This window comes from Protomyctophum parallelum (assembly GCF_964188405.1).
Source record: "Protomyctophum parallelum genome assembly, chromosome: 17".
NCBI lineage: Eukaryota > Metazoa > Chordata > Actinopteri > Myctophiformes > Myctophidae > Protomyctophum > Protomyctophum parallelum.
This window is the reverse complement of record NC_139719.1, coordinates 23,876,468-23,891,843: the sequence shown is the minus strand read 5'-3', so window position 1 is coordinate 23,891,843 and position 15,376 is coordinate 23,876,468. Positions and strand designations below refer to the sequence as shown.

The following is a 15,376-nucleotide window of genomic DNA, read 5'->3' as shown; positions in this document are numbered from 1 at the left end:
CTCCTCCTCTTCCTCCTCCTCCTCCTGACTGGCTGAGGAGCAGAGCCGAGCGGAGGCCGTGTTTATTGGAGGCCTCCAAAGTTCAAGTCGTCTCTGCGGTCGCGGCGCGTAGGAGGTGCCGCCCGCGAGGGACGGAATACTTGTGGCCTGCACAACAAAAGAACTGGAATGCCCTTCTCCAAACTGGCTAATGTAGCCCACCATAACGTCCACCACCCCTTCTCACACACACACACACACACACACACACACACACACACACACACACACACTAGTCTCTCTCTCCAACTCCCCCCCCCCCCCTCCCCCCTCTCTCTCTCTCTCTCTGCTGCATGCATGCCGTTAGCAGCACACTTGTCTGGTCTTGATTATGGCACTGCTGCACGCATGTATGGAGGACGAGCGCTGTTTACTGGAGCCTGGACATCATAAACACACTGATTACAGCTCCATACAGGCCCTCCCTCCCCCCCCCCCCCCCACCCCCCACAACCCCCCCCCCCCCCCTTTGACATTCAGAGAGGTAACCCGGGTTCCACAATGGCTCTTTTCTTGGGGCGGAATGGAGCTTTGAAATTAACACCACCTCTTTGCACCAACCACTGCTCTTGTGTCGTTATCGCTGGGGCCTAGCAGTGGAACACCGTGTTCCACTGACCGTCTGCCCACACACACACACACACACACTCAGTGTACCATATGGGCATGTGCACGCTAAGTACATGCATGCACGGTGTACTCACATGCACCCTCTGTCAGAGCACATGAGGCGGCATGTTCTTACATGTACTCTCTCTCTCTCTCTCTCTCTCTCTCAGGGCATGTAGAGCTAAAATGACCCACTTTCTCCCAGATTACCCAGACATACAGCGCTACTTATCTACGTGGCGTGCAGGGGGCGGGCGGGTTACTCATTAAACTTGCATAAGCGCCTATGCATGCAGTCGCTCAATCTTCTTGTCCTCAGCTTTGGGTTAAACGGCCTGTAAAGTCTTTAGCGTATACAGAAGTACTACAGCCTATATATATGTGATATGGTTATCTCTAATCCTGTAGGCGCGACAGCGTGAGAGGGTTAAGCGCGCACACGCACGCACGCACGGCTGAGACGGCATTAACCGGGCGGTTGGCATTAACCAGGCGGTTGGCATTAACCAGCCCCCACCCCTCTCCTCCGTCCTTCAGCCAAACACTTGTTTGTCTGTTCCCACAGAAATGCTGGTGGCAGGCTCCCGGAACGATTACACACGTATAATGTGGTCCGCCCCAACTGTTTGAGCAGGCTCTCCACTTCATATCCCTCTCCAACACTGCACCTGTTCCACGCCTCAACTGACGCCGTCACGCAGGAGAGAGAGAGAGAGAGAGAGAAAGAGAGACGCATGGGGGGGGGGGGGGGCATGGGGGGGTCCAACCAGGATGTAGGATGGCGCTAAAACTGCAAGCCAGGCACATTTCTGTTTCCTTTGTCTTCGTTCAATTCCCCCCACCCCCCCCCCCCCCCTCCCAGAGCAGTGACAAGATTTGGGAAGGTGGGAGTTCCTGGAATATAAATGTATTGTTTTAAATGACCCCGCGTTGTGAATTATATTTATTGTGCCTAGGGGATGGATATTTATATATATATATATATACGGCCACAGCCAATGAGACTGCGTTTCCATCCACACATCAACGCAATGCAGGCTTTTGGCATGCTTCTCAAAAGCACATACAGTAGAAATAGGGAATGTATTACTTTATTTATGATCGTTTGAAACCATGCACGCACGCGCGCACACACACACACACACACACACACACACAGTATAACTGTCACGCATGACTTTCACAGTGCTAGCCAGGTGCAGTCAGTAGGCCCCGGGGCATGTATATAGGGGCCTTCAGTCAGTGTTTCGTGGCTCAGGGGCCACTTTGAAAAGAACCGTCACCGTCCAAATGACAGGTGACACCATACCGTGGTTCTGTCCGGACACTAGGCCACGCTGCCACATCACCATGTCCCTCTCTGTCCAGACCTTAGAGTATATATGAATAGAGACGGCACCCAGAGGAAACCCTGAGGCGAAATGGACATAGTGGCCGAATTTGGTATTGCAGCGTGGGCCCAAACACATAACGCGCTGGTCCGTTGACTATTATTGTGCACGTTCACGACGTACGCACGCTCGTGCGTGTTCGTGCCCGTTCAACGGCAGCGCGTTCATGTGTTTGGGCCCACTCACTATTCCAATCCATCCCAGAATGCACTCTGTTCCTACCCGGAAGGAGGAGTGAAATCGCCTCATGCGCTTTTGAGCAACTTAATGTATGTACTGACAGTGTGTTTGTGGAATGAGTCCAGTCTTATAGGGAGCAGGGTGATTGCAGAAGTGTTCTCAGGTGTGGAATGGGCATGGCACTGTTGGGCTGAAGAGGGTGGGAAACAGGTGTGTGACAAGGACTGAGAGAGGGAATGGAGAGTGGGAGTGGCTGATGTGGAGACATGGTCTGTAGAGCGACAGACCATGACACGGACAGGCCACGCTGCCATCACCATGTCCCTCTCCGTCACCGTGTATCTCTGTCCCATGCGGTCGCACTGCTGGAATGTTCTATAGGAGATACAGTGTGACCCGTCCCGTGGCCCCAATTAGTCGCCATATAAAAAGCATTCACATGACTGCCTGTGTGTGGGACTCTGCCGCGGTGTCGATTACCGCCGGCGGAGCCCGAAGCATGTCATATACAGTGTAGGGTCATTCCAGTCTATCTGGTCTGGTGATAGCGCCTCGTCTACTGTACGCTGAGCAACGACTTCAAACATACATCTTGATAATGTCCTCCCCGCTCGGCTGCTGACTAAGCTGCTGACTTTATTTTTTTTTGCCTCACAAAACATTGGAGTATAAAGTTGTCGACTCATCTGTGTTTAGAATTCAATTGTGTGGGCCTGTATACACAGCTATGGTATATAGGCTCAAATCTGTCCATGGACATTTGGAAATGTATCTTATATAAGTACCGGTAAAAGAAAGAAAGAAAGAAAGAAAGAAAGAAAGAAAGAAAGAAAGAAAGAAAGAAAGAAAGAAAGAAAGAAAGAAAGAAACACTACTGTATTTTTTTCCAAACACAGGGAGGAAAAACATCGGGAGGACATTTTAAAACATCCCAGTGTACGGCATCATCCACACGTGAATAACACAAAGACAACCAGCCGTAGAGAACGTTGTGCCATGTAACTGTAATGATTCTGTTTATGTCTTCCCGTACCACAGGAAGACGACACAGCCGTTAACTGCTGTGTCAGCTAATGGGGTTTTCCTTTTATGACTCAACTCAACAACAGTTAGCTCACACAATCAATACTTCCATTCTGCTCAGGTTAAGAAACAACTAAAAGTCATTCGACGACCAGATTGGAAAAAGTGTAGCAGCCGCTACAGAATCAAATCTATTTCAGGCTTTCAATTGGCCCAGCCTCAGGGCAGGGGCACAGAGGTCAGACAGCCAAGTCAAGCGCTTGGGTCTTTTCAGCCACCACCAAACCGGGCTAAAGTGAAACATGCAAATGACTCGGTCATGGTGGCAGAATGACTTTGACCTGGCTTGACCCCTGGCTGTGACAGGTGGCTGTTTCTTTTCTCTCAGACAGAGCAGTGGACTCATCAGAGCGTCACGCTCTACAATGTGTCAAGTCAATCTCTTGTCTCTCCCCCCCCCCCCCCCCCCCGACATCATCACTGCCAGCAGCCAGAGATGAATGATCAAACACAGAAAAAAAAGGTATCTGTCAGTTGCGTTGGACCGGAGGAAGAGGCTGAGCAGCCCCCCCCCCCCCCTGAGCCCTGGCTGACTTAACACCAATGTCAATCTCACGGCTGCGTGTGACATCCCTCCTCATAGCAGAAATGAATTAGTGTCGGGTGTGCAGTTTGAGGGTTTGAAAGCTCTTCAAAGCGAAGCCGTCAGGCGCACTCGTCCAAAGCAGTCCTTGCCAGCGGTTGGGGTATACCTATTTTGGAACATCTTTGGGGACTGAAGTGACAGCGCCCATTTAGAAGACAATGTACCTCACGTATATGAGAAAGCAAGTCGCTGACACCATGAGGAGCCTGTTTTTAGCAGACGGCGTGCGTTCCAGAATGCCTGTCCGTCGGCGTGCGACATCAGCTGCTCCGTCGGAAACCGGCGTGTTTTCATTAGCCCCCCCAGCTAAGTTATGAGCGGCCTCGGTTCAACTCGTAGATGTCCCCCCGATGAGGGGTCTCCGGGGAGAGGGGGGGGGGGGTCCGGTGGCTGCCAATGACTTCCTTTTGAAGTATAGGGAAAAACAAACACCTACCGAACGGAAACTGACAGGATGCCAAAGGGGGGGGACCTCGACGGGGCGCTCGCTTTTGCGCCGACGCATGCGCAGCTGTTTCGGCAACCCGCCGGGTCCCTGTGTAAAGAGGCCCTCGTAAATGTCTGGCATAAAGGGGCTCGGTTTCTTAGAAAACTCCTCCCAGGCTTTGATAAGACGTGGTGTTGGAATCGTGAAGTGCTGTGTTATGTGTACATTTTTTTTAACCGCTCCGCTTTTCAAGAATGGAAACTTTCACCCGAGCAATATGATCTGTGCAGCATGTCACACAAAGGCTATGTGTGCTTAATATAGGCTGTACGATAACCATAACACCATAACAATACAATGCAACGCTCCAGCCTTTCCCACAGTGGAGTCATGGCTATTGTTCGTCCATTTCTCCAGGCTAGGATGAGCCAGGAAGTCATGGTGGTATTAAGGGGAGTTCAGATCAGGAACAGGGAGATCTTTTAGGACAGCACGTGGCTTTATAGCGTCTCTGCACTGCGTCCTCCCCTCCATTGACCCACCGACACGCCAAACCTTCTCTCATAACGTTGTAGGAACCGGAATTGACTCCGAGGAGAGAGTGACTGGCATTGGACGGAGTATGAAAGCCACACACACACACACAAGCCTCTCGCCGCTTCGTCTAGGCCGCAGAGAGAGCAGAAGTTCATCGGAAAGTCAAAACTGGACGTCTATTACACGGCCGGCCGCAGTTGAAACAGAAGCCCCCTCTGTCCCTCCGTCACCCTCCGGGGGCATGCCCGCCCACGTCTCCCGGACATTTTATAAACAGCACGCTCTCCTCCTCCACCCCACCACAGCGGACGGCTCCAGTCTGAGCACATGCAAGAATTCCGACCCCAGAGAGGAAAATCAACCGTAACCATAACATTTACACCACAAATACACCTATAAAAACGGGGCGGACGGACGGGGACCTTTTGTTCTGCATAGAGGAGAAGCGAACGCCACACACATCTCCTCTGGAGTGATAGGGCTGCCCAGGAAGAAAGCGTATACGGCCCTGCATGGCTACAATGCCATGATACCACCCACTCCCGTCCATTACGCCACTCACATGCTGCAGCCCGGCAATACGGGACTCGGGAGCTCTGTTTACTCTGCTGCGCTGCAATAAAAAACCCACGGCCTAAAGCAGGGAACACATTGACCCCTTTTCCACCGGTTGGTTCCCAATGGGAACCGGTTCAGTTCTTTTTGGTTTTTAGTCCATGAGCCAGAGCTCCAAAATTGGTGGGCAAACTATACCCTATATTAAATTGTTTATAGGATCAATACAAGTAAATTAATACATGATAACCCTTCCACAGTAGTAGCTTTTTCATATTTTCGATTATTTTGCATATTTTCCTACATAATGCCTCATTTGCATATTTAAAAATGTAATTTTTTTAATACAATAGATCAATAGATCTAATATAGGTATGGTTTTGCCCACTCAATTCATAATTAACGTTTCAATTTTGGAGCTCTGGCTCATGGACTAAAAACCAAAAAGAACTGAACCGGTTCCCATTGGGAACCAACCGGTGGAAAAGGGGCCTTACAGTAAAACACCCGTCTGCATAACATGGCCTCACCGATATTGAGAACGCTGCTCTGCAAACCGCCTGCCAGCCGACCGGCCACGCGGCCCAGCTAACCCGCTAGAAAGCCATTAAGTGCAGGGAAGCCACCCGACTGACTGTTAAAACGTCAATAAATTATGTCATGCACACAAAAGACAACAATACGATAATGGCATCCACTAGTAACTGGCACCGCGGTTCATTTATTGTTTCCTGGAAATATCATTTAGCTGTGGGGCTTTGCCAATCACGTACGACGTCCTCCCAAATTAGTTCAACTTTGGGTTTCAGACAAAAGTGAAATTACAGCCAGTGCGTATCCTGTCTAGACATAAAAAAAGAAAAAGAAAAAAAAAAAAAACCCAACCAAAACAAAGACAGCCTTGAGGCAGGTTATTGAATTATCCCATTGATTTTTTTGGGGGGGAGAGATTGCTAGTTGAAATGTCACAAACATAAGTGGAGAGGCGGCATATTCATATAGAGGAAACCGCCGGAGTACCTCCGTCTGTCTGGCCGCTATGCCGTCACTGTAAATACCATTGTGTCTTTGTACTACGCCATATTAACAGCCATAAAGAGGTTTTCCCCATGGTGATGGGAGGGGGGGGGGGGGCTCAAAACAGCCATATGACAAATAAAACCCCCCCAAATAAAAAGATAAAAAAACGGAGCTGTGTAACACAGGGGGGCCTGCGTCCAAAAAGCATGCCTTTGGGATTACCCGGCCATGAGCAGCCAGGTGGCCACAGGCCTGCTCCAGTCAGGGAGAGAGAAGCAGGGCCACAACGTTCACACAGCTACTCACTCCTTTGGCCCGTAATTTCAACTTTATGGCTCCCCAGCACTCAGCGGAGGAAGTCTGCCAAGCAGCACACAGCAGCTCAGAGCTTTCCACCTTCCAGCGAGCTCACAGCGAGCATACTCTGATATTGTTTGAGGAATAGAGTGTGTGTGTGTGTGTGTGTGTGTGTGTGTGTGTGTGTGTGTGTGTGTGTGTGTGTGTGTGTGTGTGTGCCGTGCATGTGCCTGTGTGTGCCATGGTTGTGTTGTGTTTCCCCCCTTGTGTGTACTCCCGGAGAGAGAGACGAAAGGCGAAAGTGAAAGTGATTCCCCTGCCAAGCATGACAGATGGGCAGGGAGTGGCACAGTGCTTCCTCCTCTCTCTCTCTCTCTCCCTCTCTCTCTCTCTCTCTCTCTCTCTGCCACCTGAATGGCATGCGGGAGGGACCTTCTGTATGATGATGATCACTGCACTCCTGCATCCGCGCTCACACCTCGTCTCCTCTGACAGACCAACAACGTGCACTGGATAGAATGCACAACGTGCACTCCCCATGCTGCCCCTGCTTCACCCATTCTGACCTGAGATCAGATTAAAAAAAATGTCTTCCACATCCTGGCAGTTTTCTGAAAAGGCTATGTTTCTATTATGTCAGTCGTTCTTCGATTTTTCAAAAATAGCAGACCAACAAGCTGGTAGCGCGCCACTCGGTGGTGCGCTATGAGCTTGTAGATCTGCTATTTTTCAATAGCTAAAGCATAACGTAATGCCAACACCAAAAGGGGTTCCCGCCCAAAATGGCTTCATCCTCCTCACTCGCTTGCTCCCGCAGATGCAAATGCAAAAAGATTGTTGCGGTTCGTGAGTTGCATACGTATCGGTCGCAAGGCTGCGCATGACTCGCATGCAAAAAAGCGGACGATTCTAAATGAATCCGGTCCATCAAGTATAGCGCCTCAAAGTCAGTCAGTCGGTAGAGTGTGTGTGTGTGTGTGTGTGTGTGCACGCTGCAAAACGCCACCCCCATCAACACTGCAGCACCGCCGCGCGTTTTGGCAGCAGCAGGGAGTGAGAGAGGGGGGGGGGGGGGGGGTATGATAGGGGAAGAAAAAGTGCAAGTTCAACATTGTGCAAGATATCTTTCTTCTTGGGAAGATATTGCTGACTGCTGAGTCTCAGGGCCTGGCAAACCGCCGCGATACAGTGCTCTGCTTTGGTCCCGGGCCAGCAAATCGTAAAAAAGGGAGAAAAGAAAGAAATACAAAATACAAAAAAATAAGCTGGCTCTGCTTCACCTGTTGCAGCAGCGCCACAGCTAATTCCGGTGCGTCGGCTTCACGCGCCCGCTGGCCCCTGAGTTGCTTTGCTCTGTCCTCCCCGTGAACTACAGGGATTTGACCATGTTTGCCCCCCCCCTGACTGCGGCTGGGGTTGAAGGAGGGGTCAGGGAACATCAAAGTTATGCCGGGGGAGCCAAAGATAACGTGTACTCGCTGTACTGTACTGTACTGTACTGTAGCTGAGGACCGTGCTATGATGACAAGAATGACGTTTGTTTCTCGCCCAACATGGTGATATGCAATGAATAACGACATATAGGACTTGTGTGTCGAGTGTGGTAACTGTAATTCTGGGCATTTTGCTCGGTATGAAAAAATAAGAAGAATAAGAATAAGAAATACGATTTGTATACAAGGTCATTCTGCACGGCATGAATGAATGAATGAATGAATGATTTGAATTGGTGATAAAAGGAAATAGCTGTCAGATCATAATTTACATGAAAGGAAGGAAAAACAAGATGTCATGTGATTCTGATCAACTCTGTGGCCCTCGCAGGCAGTCCGCAGTGGTGGAAAACGTACTCAAATGTTAAGTAAAAGTATCAATACTGCAATGTTCTTAAAGTACCAAAAGTAAATGTACTACACATTGACACATAGGCTCACAATGTGTCGCATCGTGACACATTGTGAGCCGTTAGATCAGCTATTTTCAAATGGTTGAAATGTATATAGAACTGAAGTGGATAAGTATGTTTTGGAATAATAATCAAATGTACAAAGTAACTAAGTAACTAAAGTAAAAGTACAATATTTACATCCGAGATGTATAGTGGAGTATAGGTAAGTAAAGGTATTGTAAATTGTAAATACTCAAGTACAGTACAAAATATCACCAAATTGTACTTTCTGAACGGGAACCCATTTTGGTGTTAGCATTGTGTTATGCTTTAGCTATTGAAAAATAGCAGATCTACAAGCTCATAGCGCGCCACCGAGTGGCGCGCTACGAGCTTGTAGGTCTGCTATTTTTTTGAAAAATCGAAGAACGACTGACATTTTTAGAATCTGATCAGTGTGTGTCCAGTGGAAACCTCGTATGAATCTGATCTCAGGTCAGAATGCATTAGTGCAGTACTTGCAGTAAATGTACTCAGTCACTCCATGGCACTGTGAAGCCGAGACGTCCACATGCTACTGTACGTACAGGCGAGGCAGGGAACCCCTCCCTGCAATCAAACCCGATATGTGCACCTGTGGGAACGAGACACTGCCACTCCGCCATGGAAAAACAAAACCAACCCACCTCCCCTTTGACTCTGTGACACCGTCAAAACGTACCACCGTAACAGGACACTGACAGCTCCCACTGAGGCCTGGAACAGGAACTTTACTGGTAGTGGTGGTGGCTCGACTTAAGGCGTCAGTCACCCCTCTCTGGAATTATATATATAAATATATATATATATATATATATATATATATATATATATATATAGGTGCAAAAATAACAAAACAAAAACGCCAAACCTTTGTTGTGGTCTGTTGTTGTCCGCAGCTTCAATGGCACCTATTTCACATTTGTTGTTGTCAGCTTACATCCAAACAGCGGTCTGTAATGAGAGGAGAAAAGTCGTGATCCCTCAACCTTCCAGCAAAGAGAAACATTCATTCAGCCAAACAACAAACCCTGGAATCTACCGGCTTATGAAAAAAGGAATTGATCCAGGAGGGTAGGAAGGAAGGGAGGGAGGGAGGGAGGGAGCGAGGGAGGGAGGGAGGGAGGGAGGGAGGGAGGGAGCGAGGGAAGAAAAGGGAGGGAGGGTGGTACTGCGAACAACAGCGAGCCGTGATTCCACGCACAAATTCCTCCGTCCGAGCCAGTAATCTGCGCACGTAGGGGATGCCATGGGGAGGAGTCTGGAGGTTCAGCGGAGGTGAAAATCCCAGAAGAAGGCGTGAACCCCCCCCCCCCCCCCCCCCTCGTCTGTATGCTAACCGACGCTAGATTTTCATGTGACCAGCTTACCACTAAAAGGCTTACAGGCTTAATCCTTTAGCCAAATGAGGTGTCTAACCTAAGGCTTAGGCTAGCCAGAGGAATCAAAAGGAGTTTACAGTATATGAGCCTTACAAGACGTGTATTTGTCAAGGAATGTGTCTCCGGAAAGGATTTCGGTTCTAGGTATCATCGCTTCGGGTCCCGCGACCTTAGGCTGACGTATATGGCTATACCACTAAGCCGGTATGCCATACCTCTAAGTACTGGTATCGTTGGAGGGAAGACTTTCAACAATGTCAATCACACGGCTCAAGACACGCTGAACTTGTTCACTTCTCGTCCAAAATAAATAAATGGAATAAATGTGGGACTGGTGACGGGAAAGGTCACAGTTTTGAATCCCCGCAACAGATGGGGAGGAAAATGTGGAAAATGTGTAGGCCACTGGGCACCCCCAGAGGGTGTTCCCGACATCTTTCCCTAAACAAAATGAAACTGGAGAGGTTCAGAGGTTTATCCCTTCTTGTCACCATTTTTGACAGACGCTAGCTGTGCCATACTTTTAAACGTTTTTTGTGTGATTTAGACTCGCTTGAACGCAGAAGGTTATATTGAGAGACAGATGCAAAAGGATTGATGTTTGCCTGGTGTCCCAGTTTCTCTGAAACGCTGCATTGTTCCCTTTGCACTCTTACTGCTATTGTGTTGCTTGTTGACTAAGGTTCATGCATACACTTGCATACTCTGATTTCACACCGTCACTATGAATAAACGCGTCTAATAAATGCCCAAATTGTAAACCGTTTACTCCGCCAGACCGACCATGACATCCGTCCCATCTACCGTATGACGTATACGATGGCGCAGTGCTCCATCTGGGACATGATTTCAGCCTGATCTGACACCATTGACTTACAATATAAAAGCTCAGTTAAATGTTAAAAACACATGTGACAACAAGAAATGAATGGCGGTATACTTCTTGGGGCCAACTGGCAGCGTGTGCAGGAAATGTGGCACTGATCGGGGGCCGCGGTTTGCAAGATTAGCCCCGGACAGTGAAAAATAACAGGGGATGAAAACGTGATCCCCCCCCCCTTGCCTTCGGCCTTAGTGGAGATAATGATACCTTAACGTAAACCCCCACAACGATGTATTGTAGACATACTAGTACTTCCAACTTCTGGGCCAACGATGTTTGGCAATTTTTCCAGAGTAAATGATATTACACTGCACATAAAATTCATTGCATTTGCACAGAGCAGGACCATGCCTGCCACTTTGGATTGGATCAGACATATCTGATCTGGCTGTGGCAAATTACATAATTCCTCCCATCTGGGACGCGTACGTAGTCTACACTTGCACACATCTCGTACCCTACAAGTGTGCGAGCAGCACACACACACACACACACACACACACACACACACACACACACACACACACACACAAACACACAATTTCACTTCATTATTTCATTCCCTTTCAATGTCTGCAGCAGACGCGGTAGATTATTCTGCGGTCCATCCGTCTATCTGATTCAACTGTCTCCTGAGTGGTAGTAGCTGCCTGACGTCCAGAATAAAAAAAGAAGAACATCTGCACTCACCAAATTAGTTTAAATGCTTATTTGAATGCATAGGCGCCATTCAAACACGTTTCACTCCTCCGGTCTTCGTCTGTGTTTACACCAGTGGTTCGCTACATGGGGTCCGGGGACCCCTAGGGGTCCCTAGGGGTCCGGGGACCCCTATAGGGGTCCGGGGACCCCTATAGGGGTCCGTGAGGATGTCTGTCCCCAGCCAAAATGCTTGGTAGTTATGGGTCTGTAACTCTGAGAGTGTATAAACTCACGATTATACAGTGTAGACTAGAGCGTAATCCCAGATATATAACTTGCATCATGGGGACCTAGCACACATATCAAACTAGAGGTCCTAGAAAGGGACCCACTGTGCAATATAGCCGGCTATTAGACCTCCCTTTAAAAATGGGTTATAACTGGTCTAAAAATGAAAGTTTTTTAGCGGTCTAAACTTAGCCTAGACGTTGATTAGCAGTCTTTTAAACGTCTATATATAGACCGTCTAAACTACGTTGTCTAAGCCTACACAAAAAAGAAACGTTCATTTTTAGACCAGTTATAACCCATTTTTAGACAATACTTAGAAAATACTTTTAGAAAATACTCAGTGGGGAGGATCACTGAGAATCATTGGTTTACACAATGTAGCGACATCATCGCCTAGTTCACACCTGACTTGGCAAGCAACGCGGAAAAGGCCGCACTCATATCTCTGATAGTGAAGATAGATAACGAAACAAACCCTCCCTCTCTTTGCGTTTGTCTGACACGGCTGTGTGCGTCGACCGCTTTCCAAACCACACGCGAAGGAAGCCCAATCTTTGGCTTTTAAATATCAGATTTGTCGTCAACCGGCGACAGCGCCTGATAGGATCCGTCGGAGAGGACAGCTGTCGTCTAGTCTACACAGTACAAGAGTTCAATGTCATTTACAATTCTGACGTCTTCACCCGAGACCGAGGGCAGTGGTCAGAGGTCTTCTGAGTTGTCATAACGAAGCGTGTTAACTTATAGCCGGGTCAATGTGGCTTACAGAGGCAAAGCAACGACTATGCACATCCAGATTTAGCGGAGTATGCATGGCTGCAAACCAGGGAAATTGGGAGCAACAGGCGTATTTGATTTTATATGGTGCTGCAAGCAGGAGCGGACAAGCTTTCCAATGTTTCTTTTTTTTCCCCCTAATTGATGCCTGTGCCAGGCAAATGAGTGTGGTTTCGTGTTACCAGTTGGCTCAACACAAACAAGCCCTTTAGCAAAAAGGGATCGCCGTGCTTTTTTCTTTAAGGAAGAGAGAGAGAGAGGGGAGGAAGGAAGACACGATATCATTATATCGGTCATTTGAATGCACAGCACATACGCGTCCACACTGACACAAGACACTACTGTTGGCAAGTCAGATACTTTTCCACCAGTACTCCCCCCCCCCCCCACCCCAAGGCTGCATCTTGATTAGCGGAGACAAGAACTGCACAGTTCATTTCAGTTAATTCCTCCAAAATCAAGACGACCATACACTGCTCTTTCAAGGATCTCCTTTACGGTCACATTTTGTGAAGGCGGCCGGGGCTATTCAAATCTAGGATAAGTCTTGGTTTTGGCTGGAATGTTGCCCTGGAGCGGCCTGGAAGACATTCAATAACTTTCTTTTTCAATGTTTGCCTATGTTTTTTTTCTTTCCCTGCATACATTTCAGAGGACTGCAATGTAAATGCAGGCTGAACACACACACACACACACACACACACACACACACACACACACACACACACACACACACACAGACAGGGAGGACTGCTTTCAAGTGCCACTTAAAAAAAGGACTTGTTGGAGACTATAGGGCCCTACTTGACCCATTGACCCCTCCTACGGGAGCCTGTGTCAAAGGTCAGACGTGCACTGCCACACAATGTTGTCTCCATCAAGCCACTGTGTCGGAGGTTACTTTCAACACCCCCCCCCCCCCCCCACACACACACACACACACACACACACCCCCACCCACCATTTCCTACCCCCACACCCGCCTCCTCCGTCAGGCTGTTTTAAGAGGCAGGGTTTCCGGCAACGGCCGTTCTTGTGTGGCCCTGCATCTGATTCCCTCATTGCTAATCCGTATGCTAAGCCAGCGCTCAGCCACTCGGCCCACGGGATAAATATGCATGGGCACAGGCTGCCCAGATAAGAGGGCCAGCTGCTGGGAGGCAGAGCTTTTTTTACTTTTTCTTTTTTTTTGCCTCCGTTGCCCTCTGCGGCGCGAACGGCGCGTCTGAGCCGGAAAGAGAAAAGGGGAGAGACATAATATAACATCCCTCAGTAGTCAGTAGTAGGGCTGACCTTCGATCATGTTTTTGATGATCGACGCTTCGATATAAATTTGTTTCGATCGTCGACGCTTCGAGGGGGTGCGATGCGATGCGAGGTGCGCGATGCGAGCAGTGACTCTTTGGCTTAAACAACGATATAGCGGAGAGAGAAAGGCATGCTTGGATTGGTCTCATTCATTTTAAACAATAAGCAACAACTGTTGCAGCCTTCATGAAAGCAGTGACGCACAAATAATTAGGCTTAATAAAACATCCGACCGTAACAAGTCAACTGCCTGACACAGGCATTACCTCTCAAATAAAAAATATATAGCCTATAATCCAGAAAATGTAGGGATTTAGCTTCTCTTCCGATTGAAACTCAGATGTGAAAACACCAAAAAAAGCACCACCCAACCGTAACATGAATGCAACTCTTAAATCAATCAACCCCTTCAGACCAGGCTCTGTCTTGGGGTCGAAAAGCGCGGTTTTCAGTTTCACCAGCTCCTGGAGCTCCAGCCCGTGCTAATTTGCGCCGCGGTCTACGCCGCTCTCAGACCCTTCTGACGAGGCACTTTCTTGGGGTAGAAAAGTGCAAATTAGCGCGCCTGGAAGTCCCTCTGAGCCAATTTCTTGTCACATAGTTGACACACCACTTGTTCTTTGTTCTCCTTGCATATTCTAAAATGCAACCACACTTTAGATTTATTTTGTGGCGACACACAGTGTGTTGACTTCCTTGTTGTTACCACGAGTGAGGGGGAGAGGGGAGGAGGCGTTGCGGTGCTGCGAGGCGTGAGCATGGCTCGCGGACCAAATGGGGCCGTCTCGCGGACCAAAAGCGTCCGCTTTTTTTTTAATGACTATTCGATTCAAAATTTAAAAATCGATCCGTGCGTATCGATTGAACGTTGATTAATCGATTTTTTGGGGTCAGCCCTAGTCAGTAGTAAGGCATCGTCATATACATAATATAACATCCCTCACCCGCGCTGTGCATGAGGTTACCTTTCACCGGTGCTGGAGGAAAGACTACTCCAATATATTACATTACACATTATACATTAAAATATATTTATTATATTAAAGCATAAATACTGAAATGGAAAACTACTCCGGAATTCAAAATGTACTTTAGTGAAAGTACAAAAGTATTGGCATCGAAATGTACTTAAAGTACCAAAGCAAAAGTACAAATGTGTGCAATTTTGTGATAACGTGCCCTTTCCTATCCGCTGGTGGCTCAGCGTGGACACTCACCCTTCACTCTCCTCGTTAGTAGACTGGAACCCACCTATGCTTTCTTTGGCATGGGCAGCTCCCCGGGAGAAACTAGACGCAGCTGCACGACATGAGACTAATTAATTAGAGCGACAGAGGGAGAGGAGTGGGTGTGTGAGTGTGCGTCAATTTAACAAGTGCAGACGATCAGAAATCAGCAGAGGGTGATCGACGTTTGCGCTACTGTATGCCGAATTGAAGTGG

General features: G+C 48.3%; 1 protein-coding gene across 1 annotated transcript in view; it reads right to left on the bottom strand.

Annotated features, from left to right (window-relative positions):
* The window catches only part of LOC310874996 (thyroid hormone receptor alpha), a 226,106-nt gene that overhangs the window by 178,495 nt on the left and 32,235 nt on the right, over window positions 1-15,376 (bottom strand). The window contains exon 2 of the mRNA XM_083787989.1: window positions 9,523-9,605. The gene's annotated coding sequence lies outside the window, so the exon portion shown is untranslated. The remainder of the gene's footprint in view (window positions 1-9,522; window positions 9,606-15,376) is intronic.